A 17,289-nucleotide genomic window follows, 5' to 3' on the forward strand; every position below is an offset into this window, starting at 1 on the left:
GCATTTATTTGCTATAACCCCAAATATAATGATTCTTGTAATAAGGCATTTCTCACATCTAGGAGTGAGATGTTTGGGCGGCTAGTTTTAGAGTCTCTTTATTATTTTGTGCTCTTTTTTTAACAAAATTGAAAAGATGTGAAAATAAGCATTTTTTACAAAAGTCAATGTTGATTTTTAGCACATATTGAAAAACAATCCGTTTTTTCGAAAAATTTAAGGGAATCTTTAAGAGAAACATTTGCAATTATCGAAACAATCCCCAATAGTGTTTCAAATCGCTGCTACATAGCGATGCGCGAAGCAATTGGAATAACAAAGGGCAATTCAATCCAAAAGCCAAGGTGACTTTTACACTTTCATGGATAAGAAAAGCATCCCTTTCTTTTCTTGGTGAACTATGGGATGATCGACTCTAGTGTAGCAAAGAAGCAATGGGCTTCCCCAGGGAGAAGGAATGGTCCAATCGTGCCGTGGAAAGAATAGAGGCAGGATCAATAGCAGCAAATTAGCTGCCGCAGACCTGAAAGAATGAGGCTGTATAGCGACGCAAGTATTTTGAGTGTAAGAGCTTTTTAAAAGCCCCACAAAAAGTCTCTTTGTGAAGATGCGGAAATACAATGAGCTTGTAAAGCTGAGGGAACAAATGCTTGCGACATATAGCCGACTATAATTGGAGTTGCTGTAAGGACTAAGGAACGTAGGTGGCGGCAGTTTCCCAGTTCTGCAAGATTCTGAGCAGGGAGGCGGCCTTTCGTTGAGCGCGGGGGGTGCCGGTACTGAGCAAGGAGTGGAGAGAGGGAAGAACAGAATAAACGTCGAGGAGGCGACGGATGGCAGAGTGACCGGCGGATTTGCAGAGGGAGAGGAGGATGGCGACGCTGTTCTCTTTACCCTTGAGGCTGGCGACGCGGAGGAGGTGGGCGAGGGAAGGGATGGCGGAGGGGGAGTCATGGAGGGCGGAGCGGCCCTCGGGGGAACAGGAGAGGACAGCCAAGACGGCGAGGGCCTCGTCCATGAGACCAGGCCTTTCGGGGGATACGTACTCCAAGAGGATGGGGACGCAGCCGGCGTTGATAAGGGCAGGGCGGTTGGGGCGGAAGAGAGCGATGTTGAAGAGGGCCGAGGCGGCGTCTCGCTTACCACGCGGGGTTCCTGTGCTAAGGAGGCCCAGGAGGCCCTCGATAGCCTCGGGCTTCTGTCCCAGGAGGGCGGCGTTCTCGGAGACATGGGAGAGGCTGAAGAGAGCTGCTGCTGCGTTCTCCCGCGCGGCTTCCGAAATGCCCCCGCGGGATTCCTGCGGGTGCTCCCGCAGGACCCCTATCAACGGATCCAACGCCCCCGCTTCCACTATCAGCGCCTTGTTCGGTGCGTAGATCGATAGATTCAGTAGCGCCGTCACCGCATGCTCCTTCGTTCGAACGTCCTCGCTCTCCATCAACGGTAGTAGTAGCCTTATCGCTCCCGCATCCGCTATCACCTTCCTGTTCTCCGAGCCACACTTCGCAAGCAGCCTTAGCTCCGCCACAATCTGCCGCTGCAGCTCCGGCGCCATGGCCGCTTCCGGCAGCTTGCTCAGAAGAAACTCCACCGTTAGCTTCGTCGCCTCCAGCGCCGCTGGCGTGCTCGGCAGCCCCGCCGAGCCTCCCCCCGTTCCCCCCCCGCGAGGCGGCTCCGTCGTGAGAAGCTGAATGTTGTGGGAGAAGCACCATTGGCGGATGAGACTCCGGAGAGCGTAGTTTGGAATGAGAACCCTGTGCTCCAGCTTCAGCCCGCTCTTCGGGCACGTCGCATGCCCCTCCTCTATCCATCGCGTGATGGCTACCCTCTCGTACGTCTGCCCGGTGGCCACGATCACAGGATCTCTCATCACCTCCAACGAAATCGGGCACCGAAAATCGTCCGGCACCTTCATCTCCGCCTCCTCCGCCTGCTCCACGCTCATCTCCGCCACCTCTTGCCCCTCTTCTTCCTCCATCTTCTCCACCCCGTACAACACAAACTTGCAATACCTTACGAAGCTCACCAATCCATTTATGACGCTTGCCCTCGCCCTCGCTCTTGCTGCATCCACCCACTCCCCCTCCGCATCCTCTTCCAGCCTCTCGACCTCCTTCTGGCATTCGCGCGCGCTGTTTAGTTCCAAGCTTCTGAAGATCCTGCCGAGTTTCTCTGCATCTGGAGTCTCCTTCCTTTCGAATTCACCCATTACAGATTGCACCTCCGCCCTCAGCTCCTCTTCCTTTGAGTCGATGTAGACCTTCGCCTTCCTCGCCTGCCTCCTGACCAGCTCCACCTGCTCCCTCACCTCAGTCGACGCCTCCAGTACCGATAGCGGCAAGATGTCCAGCGCCGTCGCCATGTCCTGCGTCAGCTCGTGGAAGTGCTGTGAAAATCGCTCGTGCTCCATCAACACCAAGATGCGGCCCGACTCCCTGCAATCATCTAGAAGCAGCTTCACCCCTTGAATGACGACATGAAGCTCCCTGAAACACAACAAGGCGGACGGCGGCAGCACCGTTCCCGAATCCCGAACCTCCTCGAAAAGCATCAACAGAAGCTTCACCCTCCTCGTGATCACCGCTGCGTTACGCCTCTGGCAGACGCTTAATCTTTCACGGCTCACGACGTCGTGGGCGAGGGTAATGAGTGCTCTGACGAGGGACATGGCAGTGGGGTTGAGGGGAGGCATGAGAGGCTCACCGTAGTGCCGCCTTCTACGATACGGGCGTCTGGAGGCGCTAATCATACCTGTCATGGTGCTTACCAAGTTCCAAACCCTCCGCCTTGTCTGTGAGAAGTACGAATTTGCTGTATGCAGCAAGACAACGAAGAACTGAGGACCGTGTTGTGAGAAAACCTCAAAGGAGTCGTGGAAGAATGAAAGGAGGATGAAGGCAAGGCGTGAGGGAGTGAGAAACGAAAACGTGAAGAAAACGTGCGGTGATCGTGGAGTAGAAGCAAAGGAGGTAGATATACGTGATGAAAGGTCAAGGCTGAGAGGGCAAGATATAGGGGGGAGGGAGATGACACGAAAAAGCTAACAAAGGGCGGTGGAGGAGAGGATGAAAAGTTCTTCCACCGTCCGAAGTAGGGGACGGAAGAATGCCGAGTCGAATTCGAAGGAAGTGGGAATGGAAGACTACGGCATTGACGCCTGGCTTGGAAAGAAACCCATGCAACGTGGGTAGATTTTTTTTTGGACAAATTGTCTTGACAGCTAAGCTTTGTGGGCGCCACGTCATTGATCTTAGCGACGTTGCCGCCTTCTGATTGGACATCGCCATTTGCCCTCTCGTCAGAGCCAGCCGGCCACCAGCGACACGTCACCACGTGTCTGCGTTCCTTTGCATCGCGCATTAGTGACCCCTCTGGAAATTTCTATGCCTTTGGTATTATTATTATTATATTATATCCCTTGCTATCCTCGTAATAAAAGTTGAAAACAGTGCTTTATTCCAACTCTTGTTCTCTAGCATCACTCGCATGCATAAAGCGTGCACCCCCACTTACACGTCACTTTGATTTCTCAAGAACCTCAAGATTTCTACCATCCGATTCACACATTCCAGAAAACCTCCCAATTTCGCTCGAATGGTTGCTACACCGGCCTTTCACATGAGGGATTGGACTTGGATCCCTACCTCTCAGGTCGCTATTGAATGGTTCTCTTCTATCATAGATTTCGTCACCAAGTTCCTTGCCCATCTCATCATGAAACTCAACTCAAACAACTACATCATCTCATACCTAAAGCACGATGAAACTCAGCCAACATGTGATGAACACCCAATTCAGCAAAAAGAATCATATGCAATAAACAAATTTGAGTAGTTTACTTGGAGGGGCCTTACTTTAATGACCATAAATCTCTCTCTGAGTCTGTGTGTGTGTGTGAGTGAGCTGTGTGTGTGTGAGTGAGGTGTGTGTGTGTGTGTGTCTCACTCACACACACACACACACACACACACCTGTGTGTGTGTGTGTGTGTGAGTGAGGTGTGTGTGTGTCTCACTCACACACACACACACACACACAAAAACAAAGCTCAAGACAAGTAAACCAAAAGGAAAGCATTGTAATATCCCCTAGTTTGACAAAAATCAAAATTCCTTGATTAGTGTTAGGGATGGGTAAAAGGCTACGCTTATCTTTATTTTGGATTTTGTGCTTTTCAATCTTTTACGTTCATTATTTGAGTTGCAATTCCCTCTCCATTGCCTACATTCCATTAAAAACTCTTCTGCAAAAAGACTGCCACTCTCAGCCTTTGTGATCTAAAATCTGTAGTCAACTATTGTTGCTTAGTCATAGCTTTTGCAATTGGCATATTATTAGCATCTATAGTCAACTATTGCTGCTTCATCATAGCTTTCACGATTTGCATATTATGATCTTCTTCACCATTTCTCCTAAGGCTCTAGTATACACAATTTTTCTCACACCTTTTGCCACGTTTGCATATAGGTATGTTGCATAAGGATGATTGCATTTTAGGAGTGAGAATTTCAAAATAGACATAGTCGTGTGACAGGTTGTAATAGTTATCATGAAGGCATGGATTTAGTACTTGTGATTGGTTTTTGGAAATTCAACTTCTCAATGCAACACGTTTTATCAAATGTTATGAATTTTTATTTTTTACAAAACCATTAGGTACCCATTGTATTCCCACCATGGACCCTAGTTTCAATGAACCCATAAGTGATTAAAAAGTAAGAATAACTCATGATGCCACGCTTCCTCTAATCACATTAAAAAAAAGTTGTTATTTTTTCAACTAGGTCCTCAATATATGGCAACAAATCATTTAACATCATCGCACTAATGCCTTCCCTATTATTCCACATACATCTTAAATCTTTTGTAAACATGATTTTGACTTGCAATTTTACTTTGGTGTAAATATGATTGATGATTGCTACTTTGATTTGGATACATTCTTATGCATGGGAAAATTTCAAGTTGAAAAGAAGCATTCCAATTTTGACTTTCTCCTTTCAAAGTAGAGTTGGACTTTGTACTGTATAGCCCCCACCTAGGTATATAAAGTGGTTATACATCATGAGAAATCTCAATTGATTCATGAGTCAAAGGCTAGTCTCCATCCAAGCATAAGAAGAGACAACACCTAAGTTGTTGATAATATATTACATAACGTGACACACTATTCTACCAACCAAGGGTGCATGTCCAAGATGTCACAATCTCCTTTCACAACATTAGTAACATTGAGTCCTTGAAGTAGACATGACTAACACAACTTGTCCATGTAATTGCTCTACTAGGTAGCTTTTGGCTAATCTAATGTATTTAGATTTCCTTCCAAAGGAAAAAAAATATCACCTTAGATAAGGGAACAATATTGATCTCCTAAACTGTAGACAACAAGATAGAGTTTCCATAGTTAGGAAATTCTAGGGAAGGAATGGGCTTTCTAAACATGAACACTGCACATGGGATCAAGCCCCTAGTTTGAAAATTGAACCCTTTAGATTGAACATTGGTGAATGCATCTTCTTTCCTTTTTTTTAACGAATATGTTTTAGAGTTTTATTAGCTTCGTATAGTGCACAAAGAGTGAGCAAGGAGTGCATCAAATGTTGTTTTCCAACTTATTATGGGCTAACATAGCAATCTTACTTTTTCCTCTTAGTTTTTGCTATAGGACTTACTCTTACTAGAGTACTTATTGAGAGAAGCATGCAAGATAGATAAGATATTTTACATGGAAATCGCACTAGATTAGAAGTAAAATGGGATCTAGAGCTTATTCTAAGCTAATTTACACATTCTACTTTCATTTATTCTTTTTTTGTTAGAATAAGATTCCAAAAAAGTAGTTTAATAGGGGGAGCCTTACTTTGATGACCATAAATCTCTCTCTCTCTCTCTCTCTCTCTCTCTCTCTCTCTCTCTCTCTCTCTCTCTCTTTATCATGTAAAAAACAAAGATTTAAATTAGTAAAGCAAAGGAAAGCTGGATAAAGGTTGTAAAGACTATGCTTATCTTTTATTTTTGATTTGTTCTTGTCAAGCTTTTACATTCATTATTTGAGTTGCAACTCCCTTAAAAACTCTTCTACAAAAAGATTGCGACTCTTAGCTTTTGTGATCTAAGAGCTGCAGTCAACTATTGCTACTTCGTCATAGCTTTTGCAATTGGCATATTATTAAGATCTAGTGTCAACTATTGCTGCTTCGTCATAGCTTTCACAATTTGCATATTATGACCTTCTTCACTATTTCTCCTAAGGCTCCAACATACATAATTTTTCTCACACCTTTTATCACATTTGAGTATTGGCATGTTGCATAAGGATGATTGCATTTGGGATTGAGAATTTTAGAAATAGACATAGTCGCATTAAAGGTTGTAATAGTTATTATGTTAAAGCATTAGCTTAGGGAGGTAAATCCAACCTTTAGAAAAAGCTTCTTGTCGTCCCCTTTAGCAGCTTAATTGGCCCTAATTTAGGGAGCAACAGTGGGGTTGGCCCCTTATGTGCAGTTGGTCGATGCCCTAGCAGGCTGACCAACTAGGGGGGCTAGGGGCTATATATGTGCTTCCCCCCTCCCCTCATTTTCCATCGTGTGGAGCAACATACCTCATTGTAGGGCCTGGCAAAGGTGTAGAGCCAGCCCAATGAGCACTTGAGGAGCAGGGCAGTGGAGCAGTTCATCCACTCCCACGTGCTCCCTTCCACTTGGTTGTTGAGCTGTTTGTTCCAGGCTCTCAATCAGCCCATTGGTTCTGAGGTTTTCCCCCCTAGTTGTAGTGGGGTTTTCACCAAAGATCACTTGCATTTCTCCTACTCCTTTCTCTCCTTCTCAATTTGATGTGTGTGTGACGTGTGCTCTCTCTCTCTCTCTCTCTCTCTCTCTCTCTCTCTCTCTCTCTCTCCTTTAATTGAGGTTCAGTGTCTATGTCCTTCATGGCTCATGAGTTAGCATGTATAATACTCCAAGGAGAGATTTAATAGAAGAAAGTAATATATAAAAAGATAAAGGTGCCCCAATGGCACTCTTTGTAGGAGAAGACAATTCAAGAAGAAAGAAAATTTGTAGGCATCATGTTGATGGAATGGAGATGGTGTCCAATGTCAGGTCAACATGAGCAAGAAGGAATTTTTTTACTGTGGGAAGCTTGGACATTTTGCATGAAATGCAAGAAAAATATGGAATATTTGAAGGCCAAGAGGACTGAAGCAAATTCAATGAGAAATTTGGCACGACATCTCCAAATAGACAATAGTCCAAGGAAAGACTTAAAATAGGAAAATAATATAGCAAAAAAAAAAAGGTGCCCCAATGGCACTTTTTGTAGGAGGGAGACAATTCAAGAAGAAAGAAAATTTGAAGGCATCATGTTCATGGAATGGAGATGGTGTCTAGGGTCAGGTCGACATAAGGAATGTTTTTATTGTGGGAAGCTTGGACATTTTGCATGAAATGAAAGAAAAAGATGAAATTCGACAACAAACGGGCTATCACCTCCCATCTTGAATTGAACTGACGGAACAGGCTACATGGGGGCCTCCAGATTGGGAGACTCATCCTTTAATTAGGCTTCGTGCCTATGTCATTCTCCCCTCGAGCAAGCGTAATTTTCCCTGGCTTCTCTGGCCGTCCCTTGCAAATGTCTTGTACGCTTGCACACGAAGAAAAAATCCGAGAATGGCCCAAATCTAACCTACTATGCCAATGAAAGGCCTCCTAGGAATACCACTTCTACGAAGTCCAGGATGGTTTGAGCTCTATCCCACAGTATTCCACGGACGCTTGTGGCTAGTCGAGGACCTCGACGGCAAGGGGATGAGGAGGGTTTTCTCAAGTGATGACACTAACCTTTCCACAACATCCCCAAGCCATGGTGGTAGATTCAGGAAATCCACCCATACTGAGCAATCATGGTAGAGAAATTCATCAACTAAAAATGAGGCATTCGAGGGGATGATGAGCACTGAGGCATCAGAAAACTGAAAGGACCTTCCAAGCGTGTCAATTATGGGTGCCTTCGATGCAAAACGAACCAAATAGAAGGCTTTGCCAATGAAATGTGCCATATAGGCCGATGCTAGGATGTCACACTCGAAGACCATGAACTATTGAAGTTGCTCGGGGGAGGGAACCCTTCTGGTGAAGAGGAAGTAAGCGCTTACCCTGTAAAGCCTCTCCACTGACATCCTCCAATTGGAGGTTTTACTCTTTTGGTCTGCTTTCAACTAGCCTTTAGAGGCAACTTCCCTACCTCTTCATGCCACTTTAGCTTGTAGCACTCTAGCGCGTTCTTCCTCAGCCAGCGGCATGAAACCTACTTGCCGCTTCTTGGCTAGGGCCTTCGCGTAAGACATGGATTCTTCTCACTCCTTAGTGGTAGCAGCTCTGAGCCCATCATTGGAAGTGCTCGACACTTTTGCAGGATGGGCACTTCATCATGTTCTCCACTCATATCCTCTACACTCTCAATTGGTTCTAATCTATGTCAACTCTTCTCCACACCGATTAACATGCCGGGTGGCAGGCATGCAGGTCATTTGAGCTCAGGCTACCGCGCATGCAACCTCAACCTCAACCTATCTTGACAAACTCCAAAGTAGACATAGTTAACACAACCTTTCCATGTAGTTGCTCTAGAGGTAGTCCCCTTGCTAATCTAATGTATTTAGATTTCCTTTTAAAAGAAAAAAGATCTCTCTTAGATAAGGCAACAGTAATGATCTCCTAAATTGTAGAAACAAAATAGAGTTTTGATAGTAAGGAAGTTTTTGGGAAGGAATGAGCTTTCGACATATGAATGCCACACATTCCCTCAACTACCCAATTTGCAAAATCAAACCCCTCAGCTTGAACATGGTTTTATACATCTTTCTATTAATATATGTTTTTGAGTTTTATTAGTTGTGTAGAGTGCACATTGAATGCTATTTTTGAGTTTTATTAGCTTTGTAGAGTGCAAATCGAGTGTTTTTTTCCAACAAGTATTATGAGCCAACATAGCGATCTTGGTTTTTTCTCCTATGTTTTTGCAATAGGAATTACACTTAGTAGAGCATTGAGAGAAGCATGCTAGATACATAAGATATTTTACATGGAAAGTGCACCACATTAGAACTAAAATGCAAACTAGACCTTAGTATAAGAGAATTTACACATCTAGATTTGCATTATCGGGTTTACCAAGAGGCTCCTCCCAATAATCAATTTGGGGTTGCAATTGCAAGGGGTTTCACCATTGAGCATTGCATGGCTGTGTACAAGAAATGCCACATGAAGGAACCTTACACTCTGGATTGGGACAAATTCATAGAAAGTGTCATGTGCACAGGCAAGAAACAGGGCAATCCAAAGAACAAAATCGAATGATTTAGAACCACGAGGGCACTGTAATGGTTGAAAATATTTGGAGTCCCCCTAGGTTAATTGAGCAAGGGGCACTCAGACAACACTCCCTTTCCCATAATTTGCTGGCTCCATGAGTTACACAATGCCTGTTGCTGCTGCCATGTGACAGTTGGGTACCTCCTACACATCCACATGGAAGCCCTTTACAGGCAGCCATACCATATTGCTGAGCTGCACTGTGCAGTCCTGGCTTGTCCTGCTAATGTCAGCTGCTATACATGTTGATGTCATCCTGTCCTTGCTGAGGCTTGCTGCTATGGGCTACTGTGCTGCAGAACTACCACATATGTAGCCATGCCACAGGCTATAGATGCCCATGATAGATGGTCCATTCATATGCCCCATGAGACTTAACACGTGCCAGTAGAACATGCCCATAGTTCTTCAAAAATCAAGGACAAAGTTGCAAGGAACACAAATGGAATTGTCAATGGTGGATTCAATAGCTCACTTGGGGAATTATAAAAAGCTACAGACACCACCACATTGGATATCCTTGGATTCAATGCGAAAGCTCTCAATTTTGAGGAGAGCATACACAAATAGAATTGCCAGTTATAGATTTGACAGTTGACTTGGAGCATTATAAAAAGTTCTAGAGAGACATTGCCTCATTCACCACACTACATTGGATATCCTTGGATTCAAATGTAGAAGCTCTGAATCTTGAGGAGAGCATTCCTGAATTGGAGGTGAGACCATTCAAAATTTTAAATACACCATGTGTCATGTCCTTCAAGTTTCTATAATTTAACATTTTGTGTTGTGTTCACTTGCAAGTGGAGTTATGTGAAATGTTTGATGTGTTTGAGATGATGCAATAGCAATATGGTTTTTCCAATAAGATGATGGAAAGAGTCGAATCAAATCAACCTTTTTCTATTTTCACAGCCCCACAAGTCAAATCAAACTCTTCTATTTTACCTAGTCTTGACTAGTAAAATGAAGAATCTACATGTCCCAGTATTGCATAGGGTTGTGCTGGCTATGTTTTTGGTATTGACATGAAAGAATCCATTGCTATGTGTATTCTTGGATGTAGACATCCATACCACCACTTTTATTTTGCATTGCATATGTAAATAAAAGAATCACATGGAGGGTGGAGGGCTACTCAAAAAATATACTTACTCCAGGAAAATCTATGACCATATTGGGATCATCAATTTGTATGCCATGTTTTGATTTACTATTAGATATTATATAACAAGCTTTCACATCTTGTGTGTAGTGTAACTACTTTATGACTTCTTTGAGTATAGGTGCTTTTTGATTGCTTTCTTATTGCTTTTGACTACTTTGTGTCACTATTTTATCAATGATCTTCACTACATGGGGATCCTGAGTCCCCAAAGAAATTAAACCAAGAGAAGGTGCTGACAACTAAGTTTATGCTTTATAACTACTTTGACCTTGCATTGATTGTTTTTTATCTGTTTTGTCACTTGTCACTACATTGAGACTACATTGTATGTGCTTTGGCATTGCTTTGTCACTTCAAAATTGATAGCTTAGGAGAGATTGAGTTCCCTAAGAAGTACAACTAATAAACATTTGCTTGCTTTGTTATTGCTTTACAAGTGCTTTGAACTTGCATGTTTGCTTTCCATGTGTTTTGTAACTTCTCTACATGTGCTTTGTCACAGCAATAGTGCATATGCTTTGGGATTGCTTTGCATGACATTGTGCTCTAGAACGGCTTTGCATCTTCTTTGTGCTTTGCATGACATTGTGCTTTGGAACTACTTTGCATCTACTTTGTGACTGCATTGTCACTACATGACTACTCAATGATTGCTTTAACTTTTCATTTGACTGCTTTATCATCGTTTTCTACCTGGTTTGTTACATGCCACTACATTGTGACCGCTTTTTGCCTACTTTATATGTGCTTTATGACTACTTTGCATGTGGTTTGTGATCGCATTGTCAATGATTTAGCACTGCTTTGTATGTGTTGCCGCATTGCTTTGTCACTACATGACTATTATGCTCAATGGTTGCTTTGAATTTTTTATCATAGCTTTGCATGTGCTTTATGATCACTTTGTGAATGCTCTAGTAGTGCTTTCTATGTTTTTTTGGTTGTGCTTAATGGCATTGCATGACTATTTTATGCTCAATGGCTAGAACCTACCACCACCCTTATGCTACAGGAACTAGTTCACACAGCTACCATGAAGACTCAAGTGATTTCACAAGTTTACGAGAACCTTAAAACCATACTACTCCCAATAAAGGCTAGTGCCCAAATCATGCAATACAACATCGATGAGCTGATAATGCCATTTGTTCATAACTCCAAGGCGCAGCTCTCCCCCCTCTACATGGACAAACTTACCAAGTATGCTAAGTCCCCATAAAGTTGATATCACTGGGTTTAGGTGACAATAGTCCCACCACATAGGTGAAAATAGGAGTCCCTATAATAGAGTATTAGGCCCTATGTGAAAATAGCACCATATACACCTCCAAGAGGCCACACTCATGAAGTGTCTTATGTGAATAGGGATTTCTCCCCCTTTTCACCCCATCATACACCTTGTTCACTGATATGTCTCTCACACACACTCCAAGAAATGTCTAGAAAGATAGGAAGTGGCCAACCAATAAAAAAAGTTGCATTAAGGTTAATGCAACGAATTAGTCGAGTTAGCCTTGACATCCCTCCCAGCCAAGAGAAGGAAGATCATTCCCTCTACTCCCCTTTATATGGAGCATTCCATCAACACTCTCAACAATCCCCACTAGGCCATCAATGGCTAGACACCCTCAATGGCCTCTACATTCACTCTTCCTTCTTCTATAAGCCAAATCTTGATTTCTGTGTCTCCTATAATAGTTACACTTGTTATCAGGCTTGCCATGATCTAGAGGTCAAGTCCTATTTGGGAGCTGCTAGACTCATGCCCTTGGTAGACCATTTCCCTTTCTCTCTATACTTTAATCTGGTCACGCAGTTCATCGACAACTATAATCATTCGACCAAGATAACATCCTTCAATGATGATTGAGGCATCACCCATCACTTTTAGCTCAGTATCAATGACATCCGGGCAGTATTCAAATTCCCCATGATGATTGAACCCTTCATAAAGGTTCACAATCTAGAGTAGAAGCTAGCCTAGTTGGTCAATTGAGATGATAGGTCCACCACAACATGGTAGTGGCCAATCTATTGGTCTGACTCCTCAAGCCCATCCAGTTCCAAACTGATTGGGTAAATTATTTCTACAAGGATGTGGACATTCAATGCCATAAGCCCCAGTAAAAAATTGGCAATCCAATGCTATTCATGCCTCTGATCAAGTGCATAATGAAGCCAAAGCATTGGCCCACCGACCATTATGGGTTAACACATCATACATCAAGGAGGGTACATCTAGTCCCAGTTCCATGTCATCTCAATAGATGAAGAGTAAGAGTGCTACCATAGGTAGGAGGAGGAGGCAATGACTGCCTCCATCTATGAACAACATAAGTTTGAGCACGCAAAACAAAAGACCACAAGAACAGGTCAGCAAGGTCTAACAATGCCTCTTATGGCACCACAAGTGGTCACCCCCTCCATAATGGCCACACAAGTGTTAGAGTAGCAAGCAAGGGCAAGCTCAAGAACAATATCAAGAGCAGCAACACGGGGGAGGGTAGTCCAAGTCACAAACTGAACAGTTGAGTAGCAAGCAAGGGCAAGCTTAAGAACAATATCAAGAGTAGCAACACGGGGGAGGGTAGTCAAGTCACAAACTGAACAGTTATACAATTATCTCTTCAACATTGATGACCAGCTGGCCAAAGTACTTAGTCTCATAACTGCTTCATTTCTCTCCTTCCTTAAGGATATGAACAGATCCTAGATGTATTTATTGACCTCAACACTCACAAACTTGAGGCTGGTTGCTTCTATCCACCAATACCACCTCAACCTCACTAACCCACTTCCCCCCACAAAAAAATTTTGATGTTATGTGCCACCACTTAGTCTACACTCATCCAATTTTGGCCATGGCTGTTTTTAGTAGTGACCTAAAATTCATTGAGAACCAGGATATCTAGCACCTACCCTTGCACCCTATTATCCTAAATTTTTGTAGTGCCTTCTCAAATCCTCACTTTTCCTAGCCAATGCTAAAATTTTAGAATTATCTAAGCCAATCGACCTCCTAATGTGAGCTTAACTCCACATTCCATGGAACAAAGGCCTCTAATGGTTGCACAAATGTGGTTGGGAGGAAGCTCAAAGAGCCTATAACTATCTTTTGGCCATTGAGGTTACCCAATACCCTCATACTGGCATTAGACAACTTTATAATAGAATCCTAGAGGCCATGCAATGCACGCTCGATGAAGGTTTTAGCCATTTTGAAACCGAGCATGGTAGTTACCCCCACCTTCTAATAGAAGGAGAAACCCATATGGCCATCGCCGTCTCAACTCCATTGCCCACCCTAACACAGCTCAACTCCCCCACCCACCCACTAATGCCAACCACCCCACTGCCTCTCCCTTAAACACTTACCCTAATTTTCCCAATCCCACCACCTACTCCCCCTCTACACAACCCTCCCCTTCACAGCCCTCCACCACCACACACACAAGGTCAGCGGATGCATCTCCATGAACTTTCCAAGACAAGACAAATGATTTTACTCCCAAATAGGTCCAGATAATTTTTTGGCTAGCTTTCGTACCTTCGAACCATCTTCCCCCATAGCAGCCTTCCACAGAGGAGGACCACTTCCCTACATATGAGGAGGACCAAGCAGAGGAGATTCTAGCAGATGATCCAAAGTGGTACCACACCCTTTATAAGTGCCACCACTTAAGTCAATGGAAAGGCAAGCTCCAAAGCTTTGATCTCAAAGTTGTTGACATTATCAGAGGTTCAAGCCTTGACGGCATTTATCGATGTACCTTCCAAAAGTGGTAGGACACCAACAAGCTCAAAGATTGAGGGGGTTAAATAGAACAAAACCCCCATGTAGTGCCCATACTGATACAAACATCGGGTTTACAACCTGCATTGTAGATCCCTTTTTTGAAGCCATAGTACTGGGCCAGCTACTGCAATGTGTGCCACTCTAGCAGCATACATCCTATTTATAAGCATGTGCCTCATTAGTGAAAATGGATTCTATTGAGAGAAATGCGGGAGAATGATCCTAATGTGATCTACATTTTTTCCCGCTTCAATTTCCCTCCAGCCACTACCATGTACGGCCTCACTACACAAATGAAGGATTGTATTGATAAGCACATTGAAGTCCCTAATCCAGCGGTGGAGGTGTTGATCCATTTTTTTCGCCTCTTGATAATTTTGTTGAGGGACATTCTAGAGAAGTGTGTGACACTCTTTGGATGAAGTGCTCTTTGACATCAATGTGCTTTGTCTTGGAGTCATATATTGGATGCTTGGCTAATGCTGAGCCAATTGATTATCATAGTATGTTGTTGTTGGCTTTAACTCATCAAAGTAATCTATTTTCGCCAATAGTCTTTTGAGCCATATAGCCTCACATGCACCTCTTCTGAGTGCCCTATATTTTGCTTCTATTGAAGATAAGGGAATAATTGGATGCTTGTTTGACAACCATGATATAGCACCTTGAATGAGGAAAAATGCATATCCTTGTGTGGATCTCCTAGTCTCATGATCTCTTGCATAGTCACTGTCAGAGTGTCAGAGTATCCATGAAACCTTGGATGACTTCCTTTGTATTCTATTCCAAACTTTCTTATACCTTTGATGTATCTCAAGAATCTCTTGGCTGCATTCCAGCAAGACTATTTCGGCTTTGCCATAAATTGTGCTAGTGAACTTACTGCATAACAAATATCTAGCCTCGTGATAGTTAGATATATAAGAGATCCGATCAGTTGCTTTCGATAGCACTTGTGATTGAGTGTAGGCAATTTTAGGTCTTTGGTAAGTTTCAAACTCTGCTCCATGGAAATGGCTGCAATCTTGCAATTTGCCATATGAAACTTCTTTAGGAGACTATCCACATATTTTTGCTAGCCCATGAAGGTGTTGTTTAAGCCTCTCCAAAATGCAATACTAAGACAATAGTGCATAAGTCCAAGATCTTTCATGTTGATCTCTACAGATAAGTCTTGTTTCAACTTCTTGATGAAGCTATCATTGCTTCTTGTCACAATCAAATCAACTTCTCTAAGATGCTCTACCTCTGCCTCTGCCTCTGCCTTTGTTTGAGGCTGTGAATGCTTGATCATTGGAACAAACTTTGTGTATTTGAATGGCTTGAGTCTTGAGTTCTTCACCAAGTAAGACTAATTATAATTCTTCCAATGTTGGAATTTGCCTTTGAATGGCAATACTCTAGATGAGAGTCTCATATCCTTCTCCTAGTCCATTCAGGATGACTTGAACCATTTCTGTGGGATTCATGGTCTTTCTTACTCTTGCAAGTTGATTGTTGTAATCCTTGATCCTGAGTAAATATGTATGACCAACTTTGTTGTGCTATTGCAAAAACTCTGGTTGATTTGGTTTCTCAGCATGAGAATCTTGGAGGTGTTCTTAAACTCATAAATAGCTATGAACCTATCCCATGCTTCTTTGGATGTCTTCACTGTGTTGAGCTATCCAAGTATGACATCTTGCACATTTTTCTTAATGAAATGATGTGCATATTTGTCTTTCTTGTCCTATTTAGCCTGTGCTCAGGCAATGGTAGGATCTATTGCAGGTGTCGACACTATTGGTGTAGGTGTAGACCCTTCTACTTATGCTATGGCAATGGTGGGAGTTGTTGTTGGTGCACTAGATGGTCTACGTGTAGACCCATTTGTCTTGAAGTACAAGAATTGTCTCCATTTGGTATCTCCAAGTGTCATAGTTGGAGTTATCCAACTTACTAGAGGCCTCCAAATTGAGGTTGCTATAGTGATAGACATGATGCAAGAAATGTACTCAAAGTACCTATGATAAAACTATCTGAATCAACTATAATTTGAACTCCCAATAAAGATAAAATTGCAATATATTCCAATTTGCTAAAAGGCTTATGGAGCAAATGATGCTAGGAATAGCCAAGAGGCTTTACAAGGCTCAAATAGCTTGCATAAATGCTAGAAAATACATGATAAGGCTTTACAATATAGCCAATGTGAGTGCAAAACGAAATGATGTGCAATCTGCCCCCACTAAAAAATCTTCCAATACCTCTGAACACTCTGAAATCTAGTCAATAATGTGTAGACGATCAGGTTTTAGGACATGTGATGATGTGAAATTGCATGTGAGGTAGGGATTGATGTCGAGTAGGAACTAATCAGGAATTTGTGGTCATGTCAATGATTGGATGCTTTAAAGTTGTCTCCTCTATGGCAAACTAATCTATGTTAATCAACCAATAGTTGAGCGATGAAAAGTAGCAAATAACTTATTTCCTTTTATTTCTTTTAGAAGTGAGGTTAGATGCATCAATGTAGAGGCTTAAATGTGTGCAAGAAGTGGATTTGACGCTGAGGCTAAAAAGTGTGTAATACAAGTGCCGAGATGTACATGTGATGTGACGAGCACATAGAGCACAAAAAAACAAGCAATTTTCCTTTTCGGAGCACCCTCAAATGTTTTATAGATCAAAAGATATGACTTGATCTAAGTGAAGGGGCAAAAAGGAGAAATGATGATGTAACAGTTGTGTTCACGTTGGTGGATGCATTCCCTCTTCCTTGGAATCTTCCTCTATTGGAATGACTCCCTCTTGGATGGTGATGTTGATGTTGCTATGGATGTTGTTGTTGATGATGATGACCACTTCTTAGAGATGCTCTACTCTACTGCTACCTCTATCTCTATCAGAGGCCATGAATGCTTGATCATTGGAACAAACTTTGTGTGTTTGAATGGCCATAAAGA

The 17,289-nt window shown here is 42.8% G+C and overlaps 1 pseudogene; it reads right to left on the minus strand.

The window, feature by feature from the left end:
- Window positions 1–314: 314 nt before the first annotated feature.
- LOC147881534 (U-box domain-containing protein 1 pseudogene) lies at window positions 315–3,073 on the minus strand (annotated as a pseudogene).
- Window positions 3,074–17,289: the final 14,216 nt, after the last annotated feature.

Source organism: Dipteris shenzhenensis, chromosome 31 (genome assembly GCF_047967505.1).
Source record: "Dipteris shenzhenensis isolate YYH24624 ecotype China chromosome 31, Dip_SZ_1.0, whole genome shotgun sequence".
In the NCBI taxonomy this organism is placed as follows: Eukaryota; Viridiplantae; Streptophyta; class Polypodiopsida; order Gleicheniales; family Dipteridaceae; genus Dipteris; species Dipteris shenzhenensis.